Source organism: Crinia signifera, chromosome 7 (genome assembly GCF_055691185.1).
Source record: "Crinia signifera chromosome 7, ASM5569118v1, whole genome shotgun sequence".
In the NCBI taxonomy this organism is placed as follows: Eukaryota; Metazoa; Chordata; class Amphibia; order Anura; family Myobatrachidae; genus Crinia; species Crinia signifera.
In genome coordinates this window covers 127,737,571-127,754,225 of record NC_139223.1, presented here as the reverse complement: position 1 = coordinate 127,754,225, position 16,655 = coordinate 127,737,571, and the positions used below count along the sequence as shown (strand labels likewise).

Sequence of the window (16,655 nt, the reverse complement as noted above, 5' to 3'; positions counted from 1 at the left end):
CACAAGATTTAATCTCATGCAGAAAATCTGTTTTATTTTCAGACTGCATACTGGAAGACTCTAATCCTGGTTGAGTACCTCTCCAGATGGAGAGGCAAGTGTAATTGGGTCCAAGTTGCTGAAGGTCCTGGATTTCATCTGAGGGTAACCTGCTTTTGCCTTGTAAATGGTTGCCGCTTTAACCCCTTGAGTGGTGAGTTTTTCTGGGGAAGGACAACCTACCAGGGCAGTCTGTCCTGCCTCAGAAACACCCACCAAAGCACAGGGGCATCCTCCCCCTGTCGCTCACCGCCAGCCAGTGCAGTCTCGACTCTCGACCCCGGATAACTGGGTTTCTCCTGCCACTGCACCCGCCGCCATTCATAGACAGCAGTGACCAGGCAGCAGGCTTGGGGATGTTCCAGGCAGCTCAGGGGGGTATCCAGGCACCTGAACTCCTGAGTTCCCCCCCGAGCCACCCCGAAATTTCCAGAGTGGGGCCTGCCGCCTGCTCACTGCTGCGAATAGCAGCGGCAGTAGCAGCAGGTCAGACCCAGCATACGATTGCCGGGTTGGGGAGTCGACACTGGCCAGAGGGGAGAACCTAGGTGGGGGGAGCGACAGGGGGGGTTGTGCACCAGTCGTGCACAGCTGGAGGCACCACTGGTGAACACCAATTTATCAGTGGCATGCTCGGAAATCTCTCAGGCGAGTCCATGCGCAGCTCAGCCCGACATATTTCCGGGCATACCAACGGTATAAAGTGGCCATTCTCAGATAAAATCGTAGACCAATGGCAACTATTTATTTTACCGTGTGACAGAAATACTGGCTGCTTTGATGTCGGATCCATTCCGTCAAATTAATTTTAGAATGGATCCGCCATCAATTGGATATACCCCGTGTACTGTACTTAGCAGGAAATGGTTGTGATTACACACCTCTACAATTATGTTGGTACTGTTACTGTACAACATTCATAACACTAAAATATTGGAACCTTGCATCAACTAGGCTGCAATCAATATATATGGCGGCTCAAGAGGAGAGGCTGCAGCACAGTCCAAAATTCAAATAGGGGAGCCACACCAACTGCCACTGAGTGACTTTAGAAGCAGTTGGTGGCGGTTGATGTGCCTCCGATATTTTAATTTTAAACTGTGCTGTAGCCACCCTCTGGAGCCGCCCCTGATCATTACATAGAAACATAGAATTTGATGGTAGATAAGAACCACTTGAACCATCTAGTCGACCTCTTTTTTTGTCCTTTAGGTTATCTCAACCCTGTGCACTACATAAGCTTATTTGTATATGACATATGTTCAGATTCTAGTGTTCACAAAACCTTATTTCTGTTATTAAGATGAATTACTATTGCCATCAACTCCCCACATTATCTGCCTTACTGTAAAAACAAATATCGCAACCTTTTGTTTGACAAAGCAAAGAATATAAATGTGTTTGTGGTTTTTTATTTTATTTTTTTACTGTGTTTTGAATTTCATATTTCCCATACTTGAGACTCTTTGTTCTCTTGATTGTGATCTTTAAATTGTTTTCCTTTTTTTTTACACACTTGCACCTCACATAACTAATATAATTTATGATTCTACAAGTAAGTACATTTTCATAAAAGTATCAGAAGACAATTTCCAGGAAACCCTGATGAGCTATATTATTTGTTGAGATAGAAGATAGAACTGAGTAATTTCTCATGGAGTACAGTAGGGTACTGTTTTTATTTCATATCTTATACACATGGGCTTAAGTTCAAGCTTTTAACACACATACATTAAGCCTATAAGGAACACACATATTATTGTTACAGAATACATGTACAGCATTCACAATGGTTAGTGGAAATTAAAATTTATTGGGAGCTCTTCCATAGGACCTGATTCACACATGGATCGCTGGACCAATTTGGTTGCATGAAAGTCTTAGTGTCACATGTGTTCCTATGATGCTGCAGCTTCAAATGCAGTATGGGAGAACCCTTAACCCAGGGACCGGCAACTGGCGGACCGCGGACCATCTTCAGACCGCAAAAGATAGAAAAGCGGACTGTCTAAACTCCTGAAACTAGCTGTGTGGCGCTGCTAGTTTCAGGAGTTTAGACGGTCCGCTTTTCTATCCATCTGCAGTGGTCCCAGGGATGCATTGTGGCTGTTGCACGGGTGATGTCACCGCCCACCCGTGCACAGCTAGTGGGATCAGTCAGCGCCATGTGTTAGAGACTGCAGCAACAGGAAGGCAGGAGGGGGGCAAGCGATGGCATGAGGACCCGTCAGGAGCAGCTGCAGCAGCGGGGATCTAACAGCCAACTCCCAGTAAGATTCAATATAGGATGGGAGAATTGTTTTTTTGTTAATGGATGCTATGCAGTGGGAAGGGAATGGGGAGTGGGCGGTCTCTCTCAGGTGAATGGGATAGTTTTGTGCCCCCTTAATAAATATATGAATAATATATATATATATATATATATATATATATATATATATATATATATATATATATATATATATATATATATATACGGTGTATACTGTATATATATGTTTTTCTTGACCTCGATCAAAATAATTATAAATATACAGACCCCATTAAAAATTACTTGCCTACCCCTGCCTTAACCTGATGGATAGGCTGCAGGCATTTAGGGGCAGGAAAAGGATGCATTTCAGAAAATAAAGGCATGCCACAGTGCATCCTCAGTCCATACTGATCTACTTTTGGTTTTACATTTGGTTTTGCCTCTCCCGGCTTCTCCTGCAGGGAACTTTGAGTAGAGGGCCGGACTTCTGACTTTATCAATCCCAATCTACCTTTTGCAAAATGTTGTGATTCGCAAGTCCCCAAGAGGGGCTGAACTATAAGTATGCAAATTACATACTTTAGTACATGAATGCCCATGATTATCTTTTGATCGTGTACTCTTCACTAGGGTGCAGGCAGAATGCTCTTCCATGAAAAATCAGGAGCCTCCGGCAACTTTCAGGAGAGTAGGCAAGTATGCCTTAAACACGATGGAGATTGGCAGGTTAGTTCTGGTGGATATTCTGAGCAACCTTAGGGTTGATTAGATGTTCATGGACTGTTGTGATATGTGCCTTCGGATGCTGTCAGTGGATCTCAAAAGCAGACAGTGGTTGTCTTTTTATAAAAGCATACAGTATCTTCTCAGTCATAGGTTTCTGGTTAAGCAAGTGGCTTAAGTAATAGCAATAAACATAGCAATGGTATATAATATGATTACTGCTGCACATGTTGTAGTAGAAAACAGTGCACTAGACCAGAGAGTAGCTGCCAAGAAGCAGAGGTGGAAGCCTTACCATGAGGTGGGAGAATGTATGATTAGCAAGTGCAGTATTGATTCTATTATTGTATGTTTGTGTATTTATTATGGTATATTTAACACTTTCCCAACCACTTATTTATATTATTTAAATGTTTGATACAGCCAATACTATATAGACCATCTAAAGAAGGGTTGGCCAAAACATTGATTCCAATCTACCAGTAGCTTGTGGAGCTCTCGCTGGTAGATTGACACCAAATTCTGCAGTGAATCAGCCTTTGAAGCTAGGAGAGGCTCTAAGCATTCCCAGTAATGCCGTGCACAGGTGCATCCACATACCCGCATACTGCACGTGAAGAGCCTGCTAGATCCAAGTTGATCTAGTCAATGGCAGAGAAGGAACAGATCAGCGGCAGTGGGAATAGTCAGAGCCGACAGAAGCTGCAAGCAGGCCCCTCACACACAGGTTAACAGCGGGGATCAGGTTAAAAGTCTACTCGACCATGTGAGTGTTTATACTGTACCTGGGAGAGAGGGACCGGGAAGGAGGTTTTTTTTTTTGCACAGGAAGAAGAATTGGTCACGCTGTTATGCACTGGGTGGGGGGTCACTGCATGTGGAGGGTTTATATGCACAGAGGGGAGTATTTCAATTAGACAGGCTGCTATGCATTGGTTGGGGGTGGGGGGGGTCTGCATAGGGGGGTTATCTGCACAGGAGGGAATCTGCACACAGATGGGGTAATTCACATGGGGGGCTGTTCTGCTCTGTGAGAGGGAAGGGGTATTCTGCACATGGTGGAATCTGCACAGGTGGGAATTGTATGGGTGGGGGTTATTGCACTGAAAGGGAAATAATTCTGTATATATCCAGTGTATACAAAGAACCATGTTTGAATTAATGTTCAATGTCATTACTAAGTTCTTCTACCACTCCCCAGACTCCTACTCTTGGACTTCATTTGGAAATCCACCTCTAGGAGTCCTGTGTTTGCCACTGTCAGTCACCACTTGTCCACCTCTGAATCATGCTCAATGTGTACCATGCTGCAGGGATACTTCAAAAACATAAATCCAATGCTCTGCAAAAGTGAGCTCCAACTTCACCGTATGTTTTTAAGGGATATATTTTTTTCTTTTACTCCTTCACTGGGAAGCAACCTCAGCGTGCTTGGTATACCTGTATTATACCCCTTACACACCATAAAATACAGGGACTTACTCAGGAATATGGTCCCTGGATCAAGCAGGGACATTACCAGGTTGGCCCCTTTCACACCAGCCTAGTCCCTGCATTTTCTTGTGTGAGGGCGGAGAGAAACCGCCCTCCCCCCATTTAACTGGCTATATCATTTAACCAGCTATATCTTTGGAACACATTTAACCATTTACACAAGGCCAGTATCATATTGAAGAACTTTCGAGTGGGCTTCGAATGATAATGGTCCTATAGCGAGAATGTTCCAGGTTTGCCTCACGGTATCTTCGGTTCCTGGGGGTTCTAGAGAGTGCCTGCCTCGCCACCCCACCAAATCACTGCCTCCATTCTAATTAATCCTGTCAGTGCTACTGCCACCTTAGTATATAGATGGTGCCTCTCACCTAATGTACCTGCCAGTGTGGCCTCCTGTCCAGGCTCCTACATTGCATCCAGCGCTGAGTCAACCTGCTGTCGCTAAAACCCAGCCACCCGACGGCTCGGCTGGCTCTTCTCCCTACATGCCACGGATGCACCGGGCCAGTGTATTGACACCGGGCAGCATCATTCAGCGGGACGGTGTGCGTTGTGGGTGTCTAAGAGTGCCGCGACCACTGCCCAAATGTAATTAAATGTACGTCATGTCCAGCGCCTGGTTCTGCCCTGCTGCCCGCACCGCGGCCTGTCATATACTTTGATAGGTGCAGGCTGGGGCAGCTGGGAGCTACATTATGGGAGAAGGGGAGGTAGCACCTTCAGGGGCCGGCGCCTACCTGCTTTGCAGGCTGTGCTGAGCGGGTAGCGCCGGCCCTGGACCCAGCGGTGGGAGGGGGTCCCCTGGCAGCAGCTCTGTCTCCAGGCAGTGACCCGGCAGCTTCCCCAGCAGTGGCGCTCACTACCACCTCCATGGCCAGCGGCAGCAAGCCGGGTAAGTACCTTTCACACCGGCCTGTATCCTGGGCTAGCTAGCAGGGTTGAAATCCCAGCACATCGGTCCCGTGATTTTGGGCCGGGAGCCTTTTACACCGGCACTAGTCCCAGGTTGTTCCAGGGGCCAACTGGGTATTTTGGCTGGTGTGAAAGGGGTATTATTTGTCTATGATTTGAACTAGCATTGTTTTGAATTTTCTATTTTTTTTTTATTTTGAATGTACACAAGTGTAGACAAAAACAATGACAAGATGGTAACAAGTGAGCCTTTTTCTAGGTAGAATGGATATAAAAAGTAGAAAAGATGTACATGCATTACAAAATATAGTAAATAAAGAGGCAGGGGTGACTCCAGATTAATTTATATGTGGCCTTGGATTTTCTTTTTGTGTAAAAATGTATGTACTGCACATTTTTTTTATCTCTCATTTTTCACATGGTTTCAGTCTTACACATCTAAGAATGTCCCTAGGAATTAGCGACATTTGGTAACTATGACAGTGCTCAACAGCAACTATTAACCCCTTCACGACATTTGACGTATATATACGTCATGGTCGGGAAGTACTTCCCGACCGTTGACGTATATATACGTCATGACTTCTAACTGTCACTGCGTCTAGAGACGCAGTGACAGTTAGGTGATGTCTGCTGTCCCTGACAGCAGACATCCCCCCTCGTCGCCCAGGGGGGGCAGGGGTGCCCCCCCCGGTCGGCGATCGCTGTGATTGGCTGTTCAAATCTGAACAGTCAATCACAGCGTTTCCTGTGTTACCGGCGGCTAAGCCGCTCGGTAACACAGAAAACGGTGGTGATCGGTGCAGCACCGATCACCACCGAGCGGCAGCACCCCCCTCCCACCCGCCGGGCACTCACCCGGCAGCAGCAGCAGCTCCAGCGGCTCCACCGCTACGTCCGGAGCGCACGCTGCGCTCCCCTCCTCCCCCCTCCCCCCCGCAGCAGCAGCAGCAGCAGCAGCAGCATCATGCTGCTGCTGGAAAAGTTAAAAATAAATTAAAATTAAAAAATGTGCAAATGTGTGTATATATATATATATATATACACACACATATATATATATATATATATATATATATATATATATATATGTGTGTGTATATATATGTATATATATGTGTATATATATATATATATATACACACATATATATATATATATATATATATATATATATATATATATATATATATATATATGTGTGTGTGTGTGTGTGTGTGTGTGTGTGTGTGTGTGTGCGTATACCGCACCGATCGCCAGCCCCCCCCCCCTCCCACCCGGCAGCCCCCCTCCCTCCCACCCACCCGGCTGCCGCAGCGCCAGCACCCCTCCCACCCCCCCGCCAGCCGCAGCGCCAGCCCCCCTCCCAAAGCTGGTGACCAAAATGGGGTCACTTGTGGGGGGGTTCCACTGTATTGGTGCTTCGGGGGTCTTGCTAATGCGACATAGCACCCGCCATTCATTCCACCACCAAAAATCACTCCTTCCCTTCTGAGTCCTGCCATGCACCCAACTGGTATTTTTTGGTCACATGTGAGGCATTGCCGTACCCGGGAGAAATTGGGGCACAGATTTTGGGGTGCTTTGTCTCCTTCATTCCTTGTGAAAATTAAAAATTTTGAGCCAGAACTGCATTTTTGTGTAAAAAATTACATTTTTTTACACAAAAATGCAGATCTGGCTCAAAATTTTTCATTTTCACAAGGAATGAAGGAGACAAAGCACCCCAAAATCTGTGCCCCAATTTCTCCCGGGTACGGCAATGCCTCACATGTGACCAAAAAATACCAGTTGGGTGCATGGCAGGACTCAGAAGGGAAGGAGTGATTTTTGGATTTTGCAGCACAGATTCTGGTTGAATGACCCCCGAAACACCCATACAGTGGAACCCCCCCACAAGTGACCCCATTTTGCAAACTACACCCCTCAGGGAATTCATCTAGGGGTATAGAGTACATTTCAAACCCCCCGGGGTTTCACCAATTTTGATACAACTGAGCTGTGAAAATGAAAAATTATTTTTTTTCATTTTCACTGCCCAGTTGTACCACAATTGGTGAAACCCCTGGGGGTTTGAAATGTACACTATACCCCTAGATGAATTCCCTGAAGGGTGTAGTTTGCAAAATGGGGTCACTTGTGGGGGGGTACCTAACTTTTAGCATCTTATGGTGCCTAGAAACCTACATGGTGCCTAAAAAATAATCTCATAAAAAGGAGGCTCCAAAATCAAGTAGGTGCTCCTTCTATTATGAAGCCTGTGGTTTGGTCACCGTGCACACTAGGGCCACATATAGGATATTTATGAAAACCAAAGAATTGGGGGAATCAATTTTTAGTCACATTTCTCTAGTAAAATCTACTGTGTTCCTTAGAAAAATGTATTAAAATTGCAAATCTGCAAAAAAAATGAAATTTGGAAATTTCACCTACACTTTCTTTTAATTCCTGTGAAACACCTAAAGGGTTAACAAACTTCCAAAATGCTGTTTTGAATACTGTGAGGGGTGCAGTTTTTGAAATAGCATCATTTATGGGGGTGTCTCACATACAAGTCACTCAAAGTCACATCATAACTGACCTGGTCCCTAAAAAAATCAGAGTTTGAAATTTTCTTGAAAATTTGAGAATTTGCTATTCATATTTGAAGCCTCCTAGTGTCCAAAAAAATGAAAATGAGGTTGAAATAATGATGGCAACATAAAGTAGACATATGGTCTATGTTAGTTATTCACTATTTTGAGTGGTAAGATTATTTGTCTCACAAGCAGAAAATTTAACATTTTGCAAATCGCAAAATTTTCCATTTTTTTACGACATTTTGGTATTTTTCACAAAAAAACACAGACTGTATCGACGAAAATTTACCACTAACTTGAAGTACAATGTGTCACGAGAAAACAATCTCAAAATCACTGGGATAAGTAAAAGCAAAAAAAGTTATCCCCACTTAAGTGAGACATGTCAGATTTGAAAAAAAGGGCTCTGTCAGGAAGGCAAAAACTGGCTCTGTCATGAAGGGGTTAATGCAGTTTCCTGTGCATAGGAAACAGATGTTGCTGTCATATCAGTTAGTCTGTATCTGTCAGAACACAGCAAAGCTACTGCAAGGAATGTAATGGACTGCTTCATATAATACGGCTGATAAGTTTGCGTGTGAGTATATATTTGATCAATGTTTCGGCTGTAACTTTGCCCATTATAATGCCTGTCTATGCTTGAAATATTGCTGATATCTTTGTCTCAGCACCTTTCGTTTTTGTATTACATGGCGCCTGATTCAGACCTGATTGCACGGTTGCAAATTTGCACGCCTGCCGTTGAACTGCTCATGCGTATAAGCCGCAATGTGCGTGTGTGATGCTGGCCAGTGATGAACTCTTGCAACTCTTGATTTTCTGATCACGTTCGAACAGTGATTGACAGAAAGTAGGCATCTGAGGGTGGGAACTGGCCATTTAGTGGAAGTTCTAATGTCACGGCCCTGCCGTGAAAGCGGTGCTTACTCGTCCGGGTTGTGCGGCGGAACCTTGTCCTGGTTCATGCAGCTGTCGGACAGAGGGCGGTGTTTGCAGTGTCCAGCTCGCGGAGTGTCTCTCCCTGGCTGGCAGTCTCCGGTGTGCGTCTTCGGCGGGATAGCACAGCCATTATCCCGTGGATCAAATGAATGAAAACAACATTTTGAGCTGTAAAGTGGTGGCAATTAATGTTATTGAGGTAAATATTACCATGTCTAGTTAATGTTAACTTCAGTCCAGTCTGGTCCAGTGTCCTGGTGAATTATTCCAGATCCAGCTTCTTCTTCAATTATTATTATCTTCAGTCCAGTCCGGTCCCAGTTCTTCCTCAAGTTATACTATTTTCAGCCAATTCCTTGCAAGCTTCTTCAGAACTGCTATGTAATGCTCTACCTGCTATGTAAGTCCAGGTGTCAAACTCCATATCCATCCGGTCCTGGCCTAGGTCTCCTATGTGCAAGATGTCTATCCGTCCTGCTAAATTTGTATCACAAGCTGCTAGAGAACTGCAAATCCAAGGCCCACAGTCAGATTCACAAAATACACAGATCCTGAGAGCTAACAGAGAAAAATGCCAGAAGTGGCAGGGAAAATGTAGGCATGACTAGGAAAAGCTAGGTGTGGCAAAGCCTATCATTGGAGTGTTTGTGATGTCAGCTCCAGCCAGGATATGCCATTTCCATCGCACCGCCGAGTAAGTCTCTGGCTATGCGGCTCCTGAGATGACTTGTGCCCAGTGTAAAAATCAGCATGGAGGCACCTTATCTGATCGCTGGCCACTACACATTCGCAGCCATGCTAACAAGTCTGAATCGGGCCCATGGCCTGAATTTTGCTTAGTAACTCTTCTTGATGTTGAGTGTTTGAAGGCTAGTAGATGCCTGACTGTTGTGTGATACCTTAGGTGTCAGACCACTGAGAAGCACTTAAACTCCCTTCACTATAGAGCTGCAAGCACAGTTGTATGCTATTACTACAAAGGATAATCATTATTTTTCAATATAACATCTCATCAAATGCTTGTTACTTTTGACAAAACATGTTAAAATTAATTTAAAAACCAGAAGAAAATGTGTAACTGCAGTGTAAACGCTACTTATTGCTGATCGCAGTCATCTTTGCATACTGTTGCACCAACCCTCCAGTGCCTGTAAGAGATACGCTTCTTGACAAGTGCATATAGGTCCATGCGGTATTTACGTTGAGATGTACTGACAGTGCTCAGCATATGCTTGTCTGCCCCCTTATCTCCTCCATACTACATAAAGAGCTTAAGTACTGTAGATGCAAGACAGTGAGCATACAGGAAAAAGTTCACGTTCAGAGATTTGTGACTGCTTGTGTTCATGAGCTGTATATAAATGCAGAACCATACAAATGGTACATGCAACTGTCAATGAGTCTCATACTGTAGAACTAATGGTTTTTACACACGGTCGATTTGGCTTGTATTCGATCCCGATGCAACCAGATCTCATCGTACAGGCAAGCAATCCGACATGCATGCGATTTGGACGATATTGTGCAGATCTGCACTATATAGGGCAGTATTCAATGAGGCTGATTCGCCATGTTCTACCGAGAATGTGTGCTATTTTCGTGCTCTAAGGTGAATCTTTTTACAGAAAAACTGATTCGCCCTATTCAACATGCACTATTCGCCGATGGCGAACAGTTATTGAGGGACAATTCGCTGTCTGATAGTCTCCGCAATTCGCTGTGGTTTTTCAATGGGTTTTTCAATGTGATTCGCCATGAGTGTATTCAATGATGGCGAATTGCTTTCTAAGTGATTTTCGCCGTGTGTCACCATGTAGCAATCGCCATCTTTTTATGGTGAACTGAACTGTGATCTTTTAAAATAAAGGGTTTATTTTATTTAGTGTAAAAAAATCTGTATTTTTTTTTTCTGTTAAGGGGCATGCTATTTTTTTTTTTATGTGCTTACTGCACATGAATATATATTTAATAAAAAAAAAATTTTGGTACTCTTTACCTAGAACGGCGCCCGCGATTAGAATCGCGGGCGTCGGGGGTAAAAAATCGCAGTCATCGCGGGCATCGCGGGTAAATCGCGGGTACATAAAAATCGTGTACCCGCGATCACCGCGATTTTCCCATAGGGAACAATGTTAAAAAGCCTGATTGACCGCGATTTTGCATTCAATGCCTCAATGCCCGCGATTTTCACATAGGAATCAATGTTAAATGGGCTACAGAGCCCAAATAGTCACAATTAACCCTTAAATGTCACCCCAATTTTTGTACGCCACCCCACGATCCACGCCAACCCGAAGCGTGGCGAGCGCAGCGAGCCCGCGAGGGGCGGCGGTACGCGTCCTCCGACCTTTTCATGCCCTACTATCCACGTCGGCGTGGAGTTGAGAATAGAATAGTGTGGCGAGCGCAGCGAGCCACCGAGCCCGAAGCGTGGCGAGCGCAGCGAGCCCCGCGAGGGGACGCGGATACCTTCACAGTTATACGCGTCCCCTCGCAGGCTTCACAGGTATCCGTGGCGAAAAGCGGACACCTGTGAAGCCCGCGAGGGGACGCGTTTACCTGTGAAGGTATCCGCGTCCCCTCGCGGGGCTCGCTGCGCTCGCCACGCTTCGGGCTCGGTGGCTCGCTGCGCTCGCCACACTATTCTATTCTCAACTCCACGCCGACGTGGATAGTAGGGCATGAAAAGGTCGGAGGACGCGTACCGCCGCCCCTCGCGGGCTCGCTGCGCTCGCCACGCTTCGGGTTCGCGTGGATCGTGGGGTGGCGTACAAAAATTGGGGGGACATTTAAGGGTTAATTCTGCCTATTTGGGCTCTGTAGCCCATTTAACATTGATTCCTATGTGAAAATCGCGGGCATTGAGGCATTGAATGCAAAATCGCGGTCAATCTGGCTTTTTAACATTGTTCCCTATGGGAAAATCGCGGTAATCGCGGGCATCGCGTCGCGGCCGTTTATGTACTGCCCGCGATGTCGTGATCACCGCGATGGGCGCCGTTCTAGGTAAAGAGTACCAAAATTTTTTTTACACAAAATAGCCAGCAGGGGGCCGGGAGCCACTCATTAAATATTAATATATTCACTTCACGCTGCTCCTGCTCATTACATATGCAGGAGCGGGAGCAGTGCAGCGGCTCCCTACCCCAGTCTCCTGCCAGCACTCCCGGGGGCGCAGCTTCTGCTGCCTGTGTCCCCGGGAGCCCTGTGTCTGCCCCACAATTTCCGGTGCAGGCAGGATGGCTTCCATCTCCCTGCCTGCCACCATCCCCCGGCTCCATGCAGCGAACGTTAAAATTCGCCATCAGCGGCAGCGAACCCCTGCAGCATTGAATACGGCGACAGGGAGGGCTGGCAGCGAATGCTCCAGCCCTCCGGAACACGGCGACTGCAGTGAATCCTAAACAGCATTCGCTGCACATCGCGATTATTCACATTGAATACTGCCCATAGTCATTGCTGCCCTGTCTATATGGATTTCGATTTGTGCTGCCACGCGAGCGCACATCGGGATCGCAAGGTAAAAAACCTGTGCGATCTGCATGCGGCTTTGACTATATTACTGCTGACATCTTGAACCTATTCATTTTTGGATAATCAATTGTCATTGATATGTTAATGAGCTTTACATCTTCAAGTTATCAATGAGTTGGATGTAGCAGTGAACATTTTAAAAATAATAAGCAGTTTTTTGAATAAACCCATGAACTGGCTATCCATTGGTTTATTGGTTTATTTATTTATTTAAAGGCTCAGAAATCTCCCCAGGTGAAAGTTCTGCCACGTGAGAGGTCCAACTAGTGCTTTAACTCACCCTAAAATCTGGTCAGGATCCACCTGGACCACCTTTGGTTGGTCTCATCCCAATCAGTGCATAGGTGTCAGAATGAATAACTGGACAGACAAACAGACCAATGAATTTTAAATATAACATTTTGCTATAAAGCAAAACTGTACAGGTTACTTAGGAGCTAATAAGCCTAACTAATTCTGGGCATACATTATACATTTATCTGGGTGATTCACCTGTTCTTGGCAGATCACCTAGATCAGGGGTGTCCAAACTTTTTGTGACGAGTGCCAGATTTGGTGAAGTGTAAATGTGTGGGGACCGACCATTCAGCCTGACATTCTTTGAATCATTAATCACATCAGAATGGTCCCCCACTCTGCCCCCATTCACTCTATGTTCCCCAGCCTTCCTCTTCACTGTATTTCCCCCAGCCTGCCCCCATTCACTGTATGTCCCCCATTCATTGTATGTTCCCCACTCTGCACCCATTCATGCTGTCACCCAGCCTGCCCCCCTTCTCTTAATGTCCATCAGTGCCTCCATTCACTGTATGTCCCCCAGCCTGACCCTCCTTCACTGTATGTCCCCCACTCTGCCCCCTCCCTTCTCTGTATGTTTCCCAGTCCCTTGTGTGAGCCAGAGGAAGGAGAGGCAAAGCAGGCACTGCAAGGACAGGGGATGCTTGGGCTCCCGTTGCCATCCTCCTCTGCTCTGCATGTTACGGGAGCAAGCTTCCTCCTTGCTGCCCCCCTCCCCAAACACTGCTGTCACTAATTGAGGAGTAGGGTGATATACGATTGCAGGAGCAGGGGTAGGACGCCAAACACATCTGACTGTGGCGGCCGGCACCTCCTCACTGCTGCAGACAGCAATGTAAAGGCGCGCTCGCCGGGGCCCCACCTTTAGTGCCCTGTGCTGTGCTTCCCACATCTTATGCTCTGCCCGCTTCCAGCTGGAGGCTGAGGGCCGCTTGAAATTATAGCACGGGCCGCAATTGGCCCCTGGGCCTGACTTTGGACATGCCTGACCTAGATAATGGAAGTACAGATGGAGCCGCTCTCCTCACGATGATCACCAATCCCTGCGCCGCTGTGTGCCAGAATAGGGTGCGCACACACGAGACGCTCATGTGCTACATTCTTGGCAATGGGACGCGTAACCGCGTGAGATGCTTGCGCTTCCCCATCCAGCGGCCCGTCCTATGCCAGCACCCACCAGTGCTCGACAGCTAGTGAAATCTGGCGAGTGCTCGCTGTGATTGAGAGCGGCTCCATCTGTATGATTTACTCGTATAATCTCAAAATATCAGTCAGACATACTGATACCCAGCAGGCCCATCCGATGCAATATTTTAAAGTTACAAGTTGGCCGCATAAGTCAGTGCATTTCCTGTTTCTTCACAGCAGAGAAACAGGGAAATGTGTCTTCCCCAGGGAATGATCCCAGACAGCATGTGCCCCTACACTCAACGGTATATGCCCATGATTTCTGATGGGTGTCAGGCTGTCCAATAAAATGTGCATTGGTCTTCAGGCAAGTGTACCCAGTATCGGAAATATGCAACTTATATCCCTTTCAAAATACATGAAAATCCTGTTTTTTTCATCTGCACCATCCCGGGTCTAGTGTATTTCTGAAAGGGTCTACCCAGGATTTCACTTCCGGATCCCAAGCACCTGCAATCGACCCGGTCTCTAAAATCCTGAGATCGAACCCGGGAGTAAAATACTGGGTAGTGTGTTTGAAAGGGGTATTACTGATGGAGACCATACCAGAGATCCAAGTCCAGATACCGGCTTTTTTTTGTGGATAAGGCCTTAACACTTAAGTGTTTAACACTTAACTGCCTAATAAAATTTGTGTAAATCATTAAATAAGTTAAATTATAAATTATATGATAAATATTAAATAACCTAGAAGCAGAAATGAGAACGTTGTGAAGGATCGATAGCATGATTCTGGTATTTATATGTATAGCATTGTAGCCGTATGAAGCTTACATTTATTTACTGTGTGTCTGTATATGCGCAGTATTTTCTCACAAGGCATGCCATTATTCTTATATTGGAGAGCTAAGAAATGGACGTATAGACAATCGTGTTTCTGAGGGATGCGACAAATATACTGTAGGTGCATTGTCCATCCTACGCAAGGACAGGGTGATTCAGCTGCTGTTAAGATGCATTGGTTACCATCCGAGCCAGGAATAGATAAATGAAGCCATCATCGTACATGGCATATGAGCATTGCTCGCTCCCCTCCATGTGATTTGGCCATGCAATCACAAAATGTAAATATATGTATATTACATGCATGTATTTCCATGAAATAATCTGTGTTCTGATCCATCACTACTGTAATCCGGTAAGCTCTGTGATACGGGTATGTATGGATAAAAGTACATGAATAAAAGATATAGGTGTAAGCAATCATCTAGCAAGAAAGATCCTGATTCAGCCCTGTGCTCTTTCTAATCTGTGCAGTTAATAGAATGAGTTGGGTCAGGAATCAAATACACAGTTACATGACAGGAGTTTCCCAACCATCTCAGAGCTGGGGAAAAATAGAGATAAAGGAAAAAGGCAGAAAAAAACAGCAGATACCGTTAAAGAAGTAAAATTCGGATACTAGCATGTACAGTATGTCTTTTTCCCCTTTCATTTTGCCGATTGAAATGTTGGATTTGGGCAGTTTGATCTGCTCATGAAAGAGATGTTAAACAGCGCAGCTGATGTTTGCCCAGCAAATTACAGCCCGCTGAAGGGTATGAAATACATGGTCTACGTCTTCTCGTAATCAGACGCTTCAGAGGTTGATATGTGAGAGATGCAGGAGGAGATATTGCTCAGAAATAAAAACATATCTAATGTCTGTTCTATTAATCTTCCTGAAATGTAATTAAAAAGCTGCAAGGAAAGGTTGTGATGATATCTGTTGCTAATTAATCAGAAGTGTTTATAAGTTTTGGATGTGGACGGATGATTAGTTGGAAAAGAAAGGGGGTGGGGGTACTTGGTTCAGATCCAAATTCCATGTCAACCACTCAAATGTCTTTTTTGTCTTTATACATCTCTACGCCTCCCTAGTGGGAACCTTGTCTGTGGGATTTTAACCTTCTAGAGACTGAGCCCAGCATGCATCACAGCTGAGGTAGGCAACTTGTAGCTATTTCATGCTGGGTCTTGTAGTACTGTAACAGCTGGGGAGCCGTTGGTTTTATGTCTTTATATTACTGCCATTTGCTGTAGTTATACTGTATCTAAAAATATACAATCTTATTTGGTCCGATTGCGACAAATCGGGCCCTGAAATCGGCCCAAATCGGCTCGGTTTGATGTCCCTTCAGGTCCGATGTGTGGTCCCATGCGCATCAGACCCGAGCAGGTGGTCGGACCTGCTGGCCGTCCGACCACCCATCCTTGGACCTCCTTCCCGTGCAACAGGGGGGGGTTGCGGGGTCCAGCCAGCTGGTGGTGGGGATGGGCAGCAGAGTTTGTCTGAGCGACGGCGGCTGGTAGGCTGCGGGAGCTTGTATTGGCATTTTGCCGCTCGGCGGGATGCGGCTGCTGAATATTTTGAAATGAACGGCCGGCCGTTGATTGGCTGAGACTCTGCAAATCAATGGCCGGCCAGCCATTTCAAATATGCCTCCTAGCCGCTGCTTGGACGGATCCCGCTACCCGTCCCCGTCCCCCCCCGCTATCACCACCAGCTGGCCAGACCCCGCTGCCCGCCACCGCAGCAGCTCACTGGGGGCCTTATTCTGATCTGAGCTCAGTACAAATTTGTTCTTAAAATGGGCAAAACCATGTGCACTGCAGGTGGAGCAGATGTAACATGTGCAAAGATAATTAAATTTGGGTGGGGTGTGCTGAAACTGAAATCTAAATTGCAGTGTAAAAATAATGCAGCCGGTATTTAC

The 16,655-nt window shown here is 45.9% G+C and overlaps 1 long non-coding RNA gene across 2 annotated transcripts in view; it reads left to right on the top strand.

The window, feature by feature from the left end:
* LOC146020551 (uncharacterized) overlaps positions 1-16,655 on the top strand; it is a 117,392-nt gene that overhangs the window by 53,505 nt on the left and 47,232 nt on the right. Inside the window, exon 3 of one of the 2 annotated variants that reach the window (XR_014450810.1) lies at positions 43-144. The exons of the other annotated variant lie outside the window; for it this stretch is intronic. This is a non-coding gene — a long non-coding RNA (uncharacterized LOC146020551). Of the gene's footprint in view, positions 1-42; positions 145-16,655 lie in introns of those variants that run through there. 2 annotated transcript variants of the gene reach the window in all.